This window comes from Palaemon carinicauda, chromosome 18 (assembly GCF_036898095.1).
Source record: "Palaemon carinicauda isolate YSFRI2023 chromosome 18, ASM3689809v2, whole genome shotgun sequence".
NCBI classification, from domain to species: Eukaryota; Metazoa; Arthropoda; class Malacostraca; order Decapoda; family Palaemonidae; genus Palaemon; species Palaemon carinicauda.
In genome coordinates this window covers 68,269,468-68,281,967 of record NC_090742.1, presented here as the reverse complement: position 1 = coordinate 68,281,967, position 12,500 = coordinate 68,269,468, and the positions used below count along the sequence as shown (strand labels likewise).

Here is a 12,500-nt window from a genome sequence, read left to right as displayed (position 1 = left end):
TGAAATTAAACTGAAATTTTTTACATAAGAACTACTCAGATGAAACTACATGGATATTTTCACATTTAATGCATGGTACTTACGTACAAAGTACTTGCATCCAAATACAGCTCATTTTAGCTTCCTGGAGCAATTACGTACCTGAAAAGAGAGAAAATTACAATTAATGTATGTAAATGTATTAATATCCACCAACCCAAATACGGTAGCTGTAGTAATTACTTTAACTAATATTTTTGTGAACAAGCAACCTATACGTCTTTGCATAAAAGACACTATACATCATATGCATTTCATAAAAAAAAAGCTTATCTTTACACAAATATGAATGCAGTTGCTTAAATTAGAGTATTAAAAATATCAAAATTGTACTTAAATCAACTCCTCTTTCTGAAACGAGTGTGTACAAATTCTATACCTATAATACTATCACAGTGAATTCGTCAAACAATATTTTACCAAGATTTGTACAAGTTCACTGAAACAATGCCTGCGAATCCAATACGACAGTGGCAAAACAAAACTATAATAGAGTCAATACAAAAAAATAACTTGCTGTTGCTTTTCTCTCTCGGACTTCTGTTTATGTACGCTGACATCACGAATCCTGTTTCGTTGACATGTCAGTTCCAAGTCGTTTGGTGAGGAAACAGAGCTATTTTCTTTTTATAACCCCTTCCCCCTTCCTCAGCATATCTTGCTAATTATTGCTTTCCCGGAATTTAAATAACCACCTAATTACTGTGCAAGAAGATGAAAACAGCAGGATTGCATTATTTTGGAGTAAATGGAGAGCGTGGTGTTGTAAACTATTACCCAGTTTAGTTAAATTTACCAGGCTTTTTACCAGGTCAGATACTTGGGTCTGTATAGTAACACACTGAAACAATACCAGAAAATCCGATACGACAGTGGCAAAACTAAACACTAATACAGAGTCAATACAGAAACAATAATCTGATGTTTGTTTAGTTAAAATTTACCAGGCTTTTTACCAGGTCAAATACTTGGGTCTGTATAGTAACACACTGAAACACTACCAGAAAATCCGATACGACAGTGGCAAAACTAAACACTAATGCAGAGTCAATACAGAAACAATAACTTTACCAGGCTTTTTACCAGCTCAGATATTTGGGTCTGTACAGCAACACTCTCTGATAAACTGCCAGCGAATCCAATACGTCAGTGGCGAAACTGAACACCAATACAGTTAATACAGTTAGAACAAACTGACAATTTAACCTGGTACAAAACACTAATGAACCTTAGGGTTCTCAAGGTCTCTACCTTATCGATAGGGGTGATTCCCATCTGATTAACATACATAAAAAGATAACCTCCATAAACACTATTCTATGTTATTTCTCTTTCTCTTGTTTTTTATGGTTTACATATGAAAAATGTATCTTAATATTGTTACTATTCTTGAAATATTTTATCTTGATTGTTCATTACTTCTCTTGCAGTTTATGTATATCTTGAAATCCTTTCCTCACTACAATTTTTTCCCTATTGGAGCCCTTGGGCTTATAGCATATTGTTTTACCAACTAGGGTTGTAACTTAGCTAATACTAATAATAATTCCCCCCCCCCCGTATAATTACATCAAATCAAATGTAATCACAAAACACATACAATATGATACTATTCTTCAAATTCCAAAAAAAGATATAAAAATATATATTGTGCATTCTTTTTGTCTTATATGTAAACGTCAACTAAACAATACAAATATAAAAATTATCAATTTACATTGATTTCTTTATTAGGAATCTTACGAACTCATTACAATTTGCCTTTTTATCAAATCTCCAGATAGAAAACACATTATACGGATATTCAACTTGCTGTACCTTATTCCTGTGAAGGAAGGTCTCTCTCTCTCTCTCTCTCTCTCTCTCTCTCTCTCTCGATACTATGAGCAACAACGCTTACTGAAGGTACAATTGAACACAGTAGCCACAGGTATACCTCGCTCCGAAGAAAAGCACCTTGTGACACCATTACTTCGCGGCGAGTAACCAAACAGATAGCATACGGAGAGATGACAGATATGAAGGACTGGGCAAGATACAGGTAATCTCCGCGCAGTAAGAGTGTGGCTAGGTGCACTTCTAGGAAAGGTGCACAAGGAAATCCAAATGATCATAAATGCTTAAACTCATAATGTTGACAGCAACAGCAGAATATATAAACGTGAAAACTGATATCCCGTCGGTTTTCACAAAGCAGTGTCCTTTATGCTACACATTAAATGCAATACTCTGTCAGAGAGAGAGAGAGAGAGAGAGAGAGAGAGAGAGGATATAATGGTTTTGAGATAATTCGGTCGTAGATATATATATATATATATATATATATAAATTATATATATATATATTATATATATATATATATCTATAATATATATATATATATCTATAATATATATATGTATATATAAATATACTATATATATATATATATATAAATATATATATATGTGTATATAAATATATATATAATATATATATATATATATATACATATATTGTGTATATGTATATATATATACATATATTGTGTATATGTATATATATACATATACACGCAACATATATAAAATATATAACAAAATGAGACTTACCTTTGCAGTTATAACCTGTTTACATATATTCTCTGATTTTTTAAAAAGAACATTCATCCCTCATCTACCTATTATAAACTCTGATCTAGCGAATAATTCAAAATAAAATCAAAAGTCAAAATGAAAACATCAATAAAAAATAATTCATAAATCTAATTAAAAAACCCAGAATTGAATCATTCATCATTATGACGTGCAAATTTTAATATCTGCAATCACTATCTAAGGGTACTAAAATCAACGTTTAAATGTCAATAAGAATAATTAAATTCACTTAAATATCATTAAACCGATGTAATTATAACGCTGCCTAAATATTACCAACATGATTGACAGGATACGTAAGCTATAGTAATAACTAAATTAATAACTAACCTGTTATCTTTCTACGTTCTAGGCAAATTTTGTTATACCTCACTTCACCATAATTACCACTTCAACAATAGATAATATTAAACTCTTCGAGGAAGTAAAACTGTAAAGTTATAAGTAAAAGCGATGTCTAGCACTTAATTTCATGTAGTACGGAACGCGACTTAGAGTAAACTAAACTTCCACGCGATATAACTGAGGCCTGAGCAAACCAGGTTTGTTCTGTCACAATACGTCATGAGCTGAGCAGGTTGGGAAAGATCATGACCAGTCACTGTATAGAAAAATATGTTAAAAATCCATACGCAAACACATCAACCATGTATGTAAAGGACAAGCAAAATTGGGTCGCCAAGTGCACACACACACAAAAAAAAAAAAAAAAAAAAATTATGACCAGTCACTAGATATAAAGAAAATTTAAAATCTACTCGGAAGCAAATCACCTTGCATGCGAATAATATACAAAATTAAGTTGATAAGTGAAAAAACTAAAAGAGCAGGAAGATCAAAGATCCGCAAAAGAGCAAATAAACCGTGCTTGCAAATAATAAGCAAAATTAGGTAGCCAATTGCGAAAAAAAAACCTTTAAAACTAGGCTTGAAACTAGCGCAAAAATTATGGCTAATAGAAAAACTGCGACATAAAAATGTAAACAAGTGTGCCATCCTTCAGAAAGAAGCACACAAGTGTGTGAGCATTCACGAATGTAGGTGAACAGGTGACGACTATTAACTACAGATAGATGGAACAGGAAAGGGGGGGGGGAGGTTAATACAAGGCAGGTGGATGAAATGAAAAGACTCTCTCCCCTCCCTTCCTTACCTTTTCCCCTTCCCTCAATAGGTAAGGTGGGTAAACGAAGGGTCAATGCGAGAGTCCCTAATCAATGTTCACCGTGGCAACACTTGGAACACAACACGCACCTAAAATTATCTTCGACAGTTCATCGTTCCACTCTTAAATTACACCACTTTTTAATCATTTGAGCTACTGTACAAAAAAAGCAACTTATTGGTTTTTCTTCATGATAAGGAATAGCAGAAGTATAAACAGCGCTTGCTCAATACCATATTATATATATATATATATATATATATACTAAAAACACACATACACACACAAACACACACACATATATATATATATTATATAATATATATACACACTATATACAGTATATACATATATATATATATATTATATATAATATATATTCACACTATATCTATATATATATATATATATATATGATTATGTATATATAATATACATACAGTATATGTATATATATATATATATATGTATGTATGTATATATATGTGTGTGTAAAACCCACTGGTAAACGTGATGCTCAGATGCTCAGAAGCAAAAGACACATGAAAAATGAATGAGAAAATATAAGGTTAACTTCCGACTAGTTTCGTATTTCTTCTTCATAGGACTGATTTATTGGGAGGTCATTTTTACATTTCATATGGTACAGTGAGGGTACGTACATACATAGCATACTGTACCAACCGTGTGTCACACAATTGTACATAATTATTTTGTATATATTATGCTTGTATCTGCGCTCTTCCCTCGCACTAAAAAGAACCTGAATGATCATGTCTCCGGTTTGCTTTGTAACATTGTCTGTCTCTCGAACATGTTATGTCCTATTGCCTTGAGGTTTTGTATATAAAGGAGAGTGTTCCTTAATAAACAACTCAGTTGGATTGCATCCTACCATTGAGTTCACAACCCTCTCTCAGCCCGTCACAATACATTTACGTAGCATTTGGATAGCGCCATAGCCTCTGTACCATGGTCTTTCACTGTCTTGGGTTAGAGTTCTCTTTCATGAGGGTACACTAGTGCACACTATTCTATCTTTTTTCTTTTCCTCTTGTTTTTTTAAGTTTTTTATAGTTTATATATGTGATATTTGTTGTAATGTTGTGGTACTTGAAATATATTTTAATTTTTAATAACTTTGGTAATTTCCTTATTTCCTTTCCTCACAGGCTATTTTCCCTGTTGAAGCACTTGGGCTTATAGCATTCCACTTTTCTAATTAGGGTTGTAGCTTAGCAAGTATTAATAATAATAATAATAGTAGTAGTAGTAATAATAAAAATAATAATAATATTCATAGAGGACTTACACACCCAAACAAACTACCTGGTCTTATATTCACAGGTGTTTAAGTGGGTGGGTTCTCACCCCATTAGCCAGGTGTCAGATGAAAGGTAATTTTTAGGCCTTCCAATATAATTTATTTATATTAATATGCGTTAACGTTATCCATATAAATACATAAACATGATCATACATATGTGCCTACAAAGCATGCAGGTGTAGATACATATATGCAAACACACCTACATACGAGCTTACACACATGCTTAATATGCATATGCACATTTATGCATATAGAACCCTATCAACATAAACATATAATTACATAGATATTTATACATGTAAATATCAACCCACACACACACACACACACACATATATATATATATATATATATATGTATACAAATAAGTATCAACAAGGCATATACGTATAATTATATACAATAATTGTACCTACAAGGGAATGTTAGCGTAGATGTGAAAGATTAATTTCACATAGGCAATTATTATCAATGGTACAGTCAGTTCTACAGTGAGTAATTAAAGTTTTTTTTTTTTTATAAAGCTTGCAGATCTATTTGCATATAAATGTCCTATATCCAAGTTACTACTTGTTAGCATGCATTCATATATATATATATATATATATATTTTCTATTCCATTTTCCCTATGGTTTTTTCGCATATATATATATATATATATAATATATAATATATATATAATATATATATATATATATATATATTTATATATATACAAATATATATATATATATATATACAACACACTGAACGGTTAAAAAATTTAATTTCAGGACCATACGAATGTTTGATTCATGTTTATAAATAAATTATTAAATGGAAAATTCTTACACATAATTTCCTTTCCAAATTGTAAAATTCAAAATCACATTTATCATTTTTACAGTGCAAAGTACAAACAAAAGCAAATACCCCTTGAAGTAAAATGAACCTCTATCTTAGGCTAGTTAATTGAATGCGTTTCATCTTTCCTAAGGAATAAAATGAGAAATTAAGAGAGCATAAAAGAAAAGGACAATGACGCATCATAAACCGAAGCTTAAACCCCACAATAAGTATCTGATGTAGTAATAGCAAAATTAGATGTATCTGGAGCATTAATAGTCACAGCAAAAAAAGTTGAAGCATATAGGCAGGTATGGAGCATAATACCAGCAGGGACATGGGTAACAAAAGCAAAAATTGGAGGTATTAATAGCAATTGTTATAGTGACCGTAGAAACATTACAGGCAACAGCAAAAACAACGTAAGTAAAGACATACTAAGCAACAACAAAGAAATAGCAAAATTAAAAACACAAAGTAAAAATATAACACCAGTAGAAGAAACATACAAAGCACCAGTAATAGTAACAGAAGGAACAGCAAACGTAAGAACATACAAAGCAACGGTAGAAATGACAATATAAGTAGAAACATACAAAGCAATAGTAGACATAAGAAAAAAATACAAAACAGTAAACATTGAAACATAAAAAGCAATAATAAATAATAGCAAAAGTAAGAAACAAACAAAGTAAAAGTACAAATTATAGCAAAAGTAGAAACATACAAAGCAACATTTGAAACAACAGAATTAGAAATATATAAAGAACCAGAAATAATCACAGAAGTAGAAGCAAAGAAAACAACATTTGAAACACCAGCAGAGGAAGAAACACAAAACAACAGTTGAAACAACAACAGAATTAGAAACATACAAAGATACAGAAGAAATAATAGCATCAGTATGAACACAGCAATTGAAACAACGGTAAAAGTAGAAACACAAAACAACAGATGGAAGAGCGGTAAAAGTAGACACACAAAAACAACAATTGAAACGGTAAAAGTAGAAACAAAAACAACAATTGAAACGGTAAAAGTAAACACACAAAAACAACAATTGAAACGGTAAAGTAAACACACAAAAACAACAATTGAAACGGTAACAGTAGACACGCAAAAACAACAATTGAAACGGTAAAAGTAGAAACAAAAACAACAATTGAAACGGTAAAAGTAAACACACAAAAACAACAATTGAAACGGTAAAAGTAAACACACAAAAACAACAATTGAAACGGTAACAGTAGACACGCAAAAACAACAATTGAAACGGTAAAAGTAGAAACAAAAACAACAATTGAAACGGTAAAAGTAAACACACAAAAACAACAATTGAAACGGTAAAAGTAGAAACAAAAACAACAATTGAAACGGTAAAAGTAGACACACAAAAACAATGGAAACGGTAAAAGTAGTAACAAAAACAACAATTGAAATGGTAAAAGTAGAAACACAAAAACAACAGTTGAAATGGTAAAAGTAGAAACAAACACAACAATTGAAACGGTAAAATTAGAAACACAAAACAACAATTGAAACGGGTAAAGTAGAAACACAAAAAACAACAGTTGAAACAATGGTAAAAGTAGAAGCACAAAACAACAATTGAAACAACAGCATAAGAAGAAACACAAAACAACAGTTGAAACAGCAGCAGAAGAAACACAAAACAGCAGTTGAAACAACAACAGAATCAGACACACAAAAGAAACAGAAGTATAAAAAAACAAAACAATTGAAACAACGGTAAAAGTAGAAACACAAAACAACAATTGAAACAACGGTAAAAGTAGAAACACAAAACAACAATCAAAACAACAACAGCAGTAGAAACTCAAAAACAAGTTGAAACAACAACAGAAGTAGAAACTCAAAAACAGCAGTTGAAACAACAACAGAAGTAGAAACTCAAAAACAGCAGTTGAAACAACAACAGAAGTAGAAACTCAAAAACAACAGTTGAAACAACAACAGAAGTAGAAACTCAAAAACAACAGTTGAAACAACAACAGAAGTAGAAAATAAAAAACAGCAGTTGAAACAACAGAAGTAGAAACTCAAAAACAACAGTTGAAACAACAACAGAAGTAGAAAATAAAAAACAGCAGTTGAAACAACAGAAGTAGAAACTCAAAAACAATAGTTGAAACAACAACGGAAGTAGAAACTCAAAAAGAACAATTGAAACAGCAGAAGAAACAGAACAAAAGTTGAAACAACAACAGAAGAAGAAAAAACAAAAAACAAAAGTTTAAACCACAAAAGTAGATACACACTTAAGAAAACCCAGAATCAAAAGCACAAGTAGCAATGCCAATGACAAATGAAAAGCCGCCAGACAATAAGATCAGGCAAACCTCACACCAATCTTCTCCAATCAGAAAAGGGGGGGGGGGGGATTTCAATCTCCAAAGGCTTTTCAGGAGTCGTACAATAACAAAATCCTTTCGTTGGTTACTGACGACCTACGACCCACATCCTCATTAAGGACAATTTTCAACTACTTAACAAATTACGCTGAATTACATGTCAATTACATGGTAAGAAGGCATGATAAGTTACTTTAAAAAAGTACCCTTTAAGTCATTTTTAGTAATCGAGAAGGTCAAAGTACAAGGTCACCCCACTGCAACATTATGCAACAATTCTTTTTCCAGGGTCGCAATTAAAACAACAGCTTAAGAAAAACAAAACAACAGTTGAAACAACGTCAGAGGTAGAAACATATTAAGAAACAGAAGAAATAGTAGCAGAAGTATAAACAAAGAAAACAACAATTGAAACAACAGCAGAAGAAGAAACACAAAACAACAGTTGAAACAACGTCAGAGGTAGAAACATATTAAGAAACAGAAGAAATAATAGCAGAAGTATAAACAAAGAAAACAACAATTGAAACAACAGCAGAAGAAGAAACACAAAACAACAGTTGAAACAACAGCAAAAGTAGAAACATACAATGAAACAGAAGAAATAATAGAAGATGTACAAAGAAAACAGCAGAAGAAGAAACACAAAACAACAGTTGAAACAACAGCAAAAGTAGAAACATACAAAGAAACAGAAGAAATAATAGCAGAAGTACAAACAACGAAAACAACAGCAGAAGACGAAACACAAAACAACAGTTGAAACAACAGCAGAAGTACCCCTTAAGTCATTTTTAGCAATCGAGAAGATCAAAGTACAAGGTCACTCCACTGCAAGATTATGTAATGCTTCTTTTTCCCGGGTCGCAATTGAAACAACAGCTTAAGAAAAACAAAACAACAGTAAACGTCAGAAGTAGAAACATATAAAGAAACAGAAGAAATAATAGCAGAAGTAGAAACAAAGAAAACAACAACAAATGAAACACAAAACAACAGTTGAAACAACAGAATAAGAAACATATAAAGAAACCGAAGAAATAATAGCAGAAGTAGAAACAAAGAAAACAACAACAAAGGAAACACAAAACAACAGAATAAGAAACATATAAAGAAACAGAAGAAATAATAGCAGAGGTAGAAACAAAGAAAACAATAGCAGAAGAAGAAACACAAAACAACAGTTGAAACAACAGAATAAGAAACATATAAAGAAACAGAAGAAATAATAGCAGAAATAGAAACAAAGAAAACAAAAGCAGAAGAAGAAACACAAAACAGTTGAAAAAACAACGTTAGTAGAAACATATAAAGAAACAAGAAATAAAAGCAGAAGTACGTTTAAACACACAACACAACCAGTGAAACAACGGTAAAAAGAGATTCACAAAACAACAGTTGAAACAACAGCAAAGTAAAAACTCAAAAAACAAGTTGAAACAACAACAGAAGTAGAAACTCAAAAAACAAGTTGAAACAACAGCAAAGTAAAAACTCAAAAAACAAGTTGAAACAACAGCAAAGTAAAAACTCAAAAAAAAGTTGAAACAATTACTTTCGAAAAGTACCCTTTAAGTCATTTTTACCAAACGAGAAGGACAAAGTACAAGGTCACTCACTCCACTGCAAGATTATGCAACGCTTATTTTTCCCGGCTCGTAATTTGCTATAATTTGAAGGAGGAAGATGTCATTTTCATAATTGCAAGACATAAGCAAATCATTTTTGACAGGAAGCTATAAGGTATAAGGCTCCATAACCACTAAGAAACTTATATAGAAATAACAATAATAAAGCGGAAGAGTAGAACGGACATGATAGAACTAGCCACTGAAGGGGGGGGAGGGGGGGGGGCAAGCCAGCCTCAACTTGGTGCCGGTCCCAAGCCCGGGGAAATGGGGAGGGTTGGCGGCAGGAAAGGCACCCAGCCTTTAAAAATTACCCAAAACCAATATGACCAGTGAAAGTTGTAAAAAAAAGAAAAAAAAAATCGGCAGGGAACGAGAAGGAGAGGGAGACCAAAGCGAAGGTGGATGGACTGTATCAAGGATGACCTTCGGTCAAAGGGGTTAACCGGTGATGAAGTGTGGGACAGAGGTAGATGGAGAAAGCTGGTCAGAAACATCGACCCCACATAGAAGTGGGAAAAGATGCAGACAAAGAAGAAGAAGAAGAAGAAGGCAAATATAGCTGACGTGGTTATTGCGATTATAAATCAAACGGAAAATAAGGTATATTATTACGGCATATCCGAAAGCTCTTACCGAATTTCATTAATATTACGCTAATGGAGATTGCAAAAGATGCAGAGGAAGGAAGAGAAGACAATGGATTGACGAAGTAAGAAAGTTTGCGGGTGTGGACTGGCATAGAAAGACCATAAACAGACGCAATCGGAATGACATGTCTGAGGCCTTTGTTCTGCAGTGTATTAGTAACGGCTAATGATGATGATGATGATGGTGATTATATATATATATATATATATGTGTGTGTGTGTGTGTCTATATATATAATATATATATGTATATATATATATATATATATATATATTTATATATATACATATTTATATATATACAGTATATATATATACATATATATATATATATAGAGAGAGAGAGAGAGAGAGAGAGAGAGAGAGAGAGAGAGAGAATTAATCTTAATCTTTCCCTTTTTGAAAATACTGACCTAAATACTATATTTTTCAGACTTGACAAACTGTCAGAACAGACTCCGCCAACCGGACACACATAGATATTGCAACTATAACAATGGCATCAAACAAAAAAACTTTTTCAATCAATGTAGGTTACCATTGTAGTGCTGTCCAATATCACACACTCCCGTTACGTTGAGATTTAATGAAATGGCTTTCAATTGATGTTTTGTAATTATGACTTGCTGTCTAAAATAAAGAAGAGCAGAATTTTTAGAGGTTTAAAGGCCACCTATGAATGGCAGGGGCAAGGGACAGTGATATTGCCCTAGCAAGCAGGAAAATGTCCTAGAGACTGACCATACATATGATCAGCGCACAAGCCCTCTCTCCACCCAAGCTAGGACCAAAGAGGGCCAGATAATGGCTGTTGATGACTCGTCAGACAGACCAATTGGCTCCCCCTAACCCGCCATCCTTAGCTCACAAGGATGGTGAGTTTGCAAAGAAACTAAAGAGTTTGAGCAGGACTCGAACCCCAGTCTGGCGTACACCAGTCAGGGACGTTACCACATTAGCCACCACAACACCGAAGGCCTAACTCTCCTGACACGTAATCTCCGATAGTAATAATGGCAGTAGACCTACCCCCGTTGGGTATTTGACCTAATTTGGGGGAAAAAATGAGAAATTATTGCTTAATTCCTTCATCGATAGCCTCAACTAGAGGGGCACTCAGTAGAGAGCATGCCTTCGCCACGGCATGCAGTCTTATTTAATCTTAACTCCACTCCGTATTTGTACTTCGATGTATTTTCTTCAAAATCTAATGGATTTGTCCTTGTGTGATACCACACATGTTTAACAAGTATCACTGAAATTGGTTCAGTAATATTTTTTGCAATGTTGTCTGCAAACAATGACTAAACCAATAAAATATTTGCCATTTACTTAAAACTGCGATTACTTTCCAAATACAGCTGAGTACTTGTACTTTGATGTACTTTATTTAAAATGTTACAGATTCATCCTTGGGTCATACCCAACATGACAATAAAATTTAGCCAAAATCGGTAAAATAGTTTTTGGGTAAATTTACAAACCAATAAACTAAGAAATAGACAGGGTTGAATACATACCCTTCGGGAAAAAATGTTCGATTTTGGCGAAGGGAATTATTTAAAGATCCATACTTCCCCATCAGATTTAAAACTGTCTATTTGCATAAAAACAAAACTACAGATATATCACACGGCCAACAAGTTTTCACGTATGATACCAGTGTGATTATTCAACACGTGTAATATCTCTAATTATACATAAACTGTTAATAAAATACTTCCTCTATCCCGCCGTTGGCCCTACAATAAGGGATCGGTTGCCTAAGGCGTCCTCTCAAATAGATATCTTCGCTTAAATACACTTATTCTTTCCTACCATTATCCCTACAATAAGGGGTCAGTGGCCTGATGT

The 12,500-nt window shown here is 32.8% G+C and overlaps 1 protein-coding gene across 2 annotated transcripts in view; it reads right to left on the bottom strand.

Annotated features, from left to right (window-relative positions):
• Positions 1 to 12,500, bottom strand: part of ATP8B (ATPase phospholipid transporting 8B) — a 753,209-nt gene that overhangs the window by 638,485 nt on the left and 102,224 nt on the right. The window contains exon 1 of one of the 2 annotated variants that reach the window (XM_068392503.1): positions 3,006 to 3,164. The exons of the other annotated variant lie outside the window; for it this stretch is intronic. The gene's annotated coding sequence lies outside the window, so the exon portion shown is untranslated. Of the gene's footprint in view, positions 1 to 3,005; positions 3,165 to 12,500 lie in introns of those variants that run through there. 2 annotated transcript variants of the gene reach the window in all.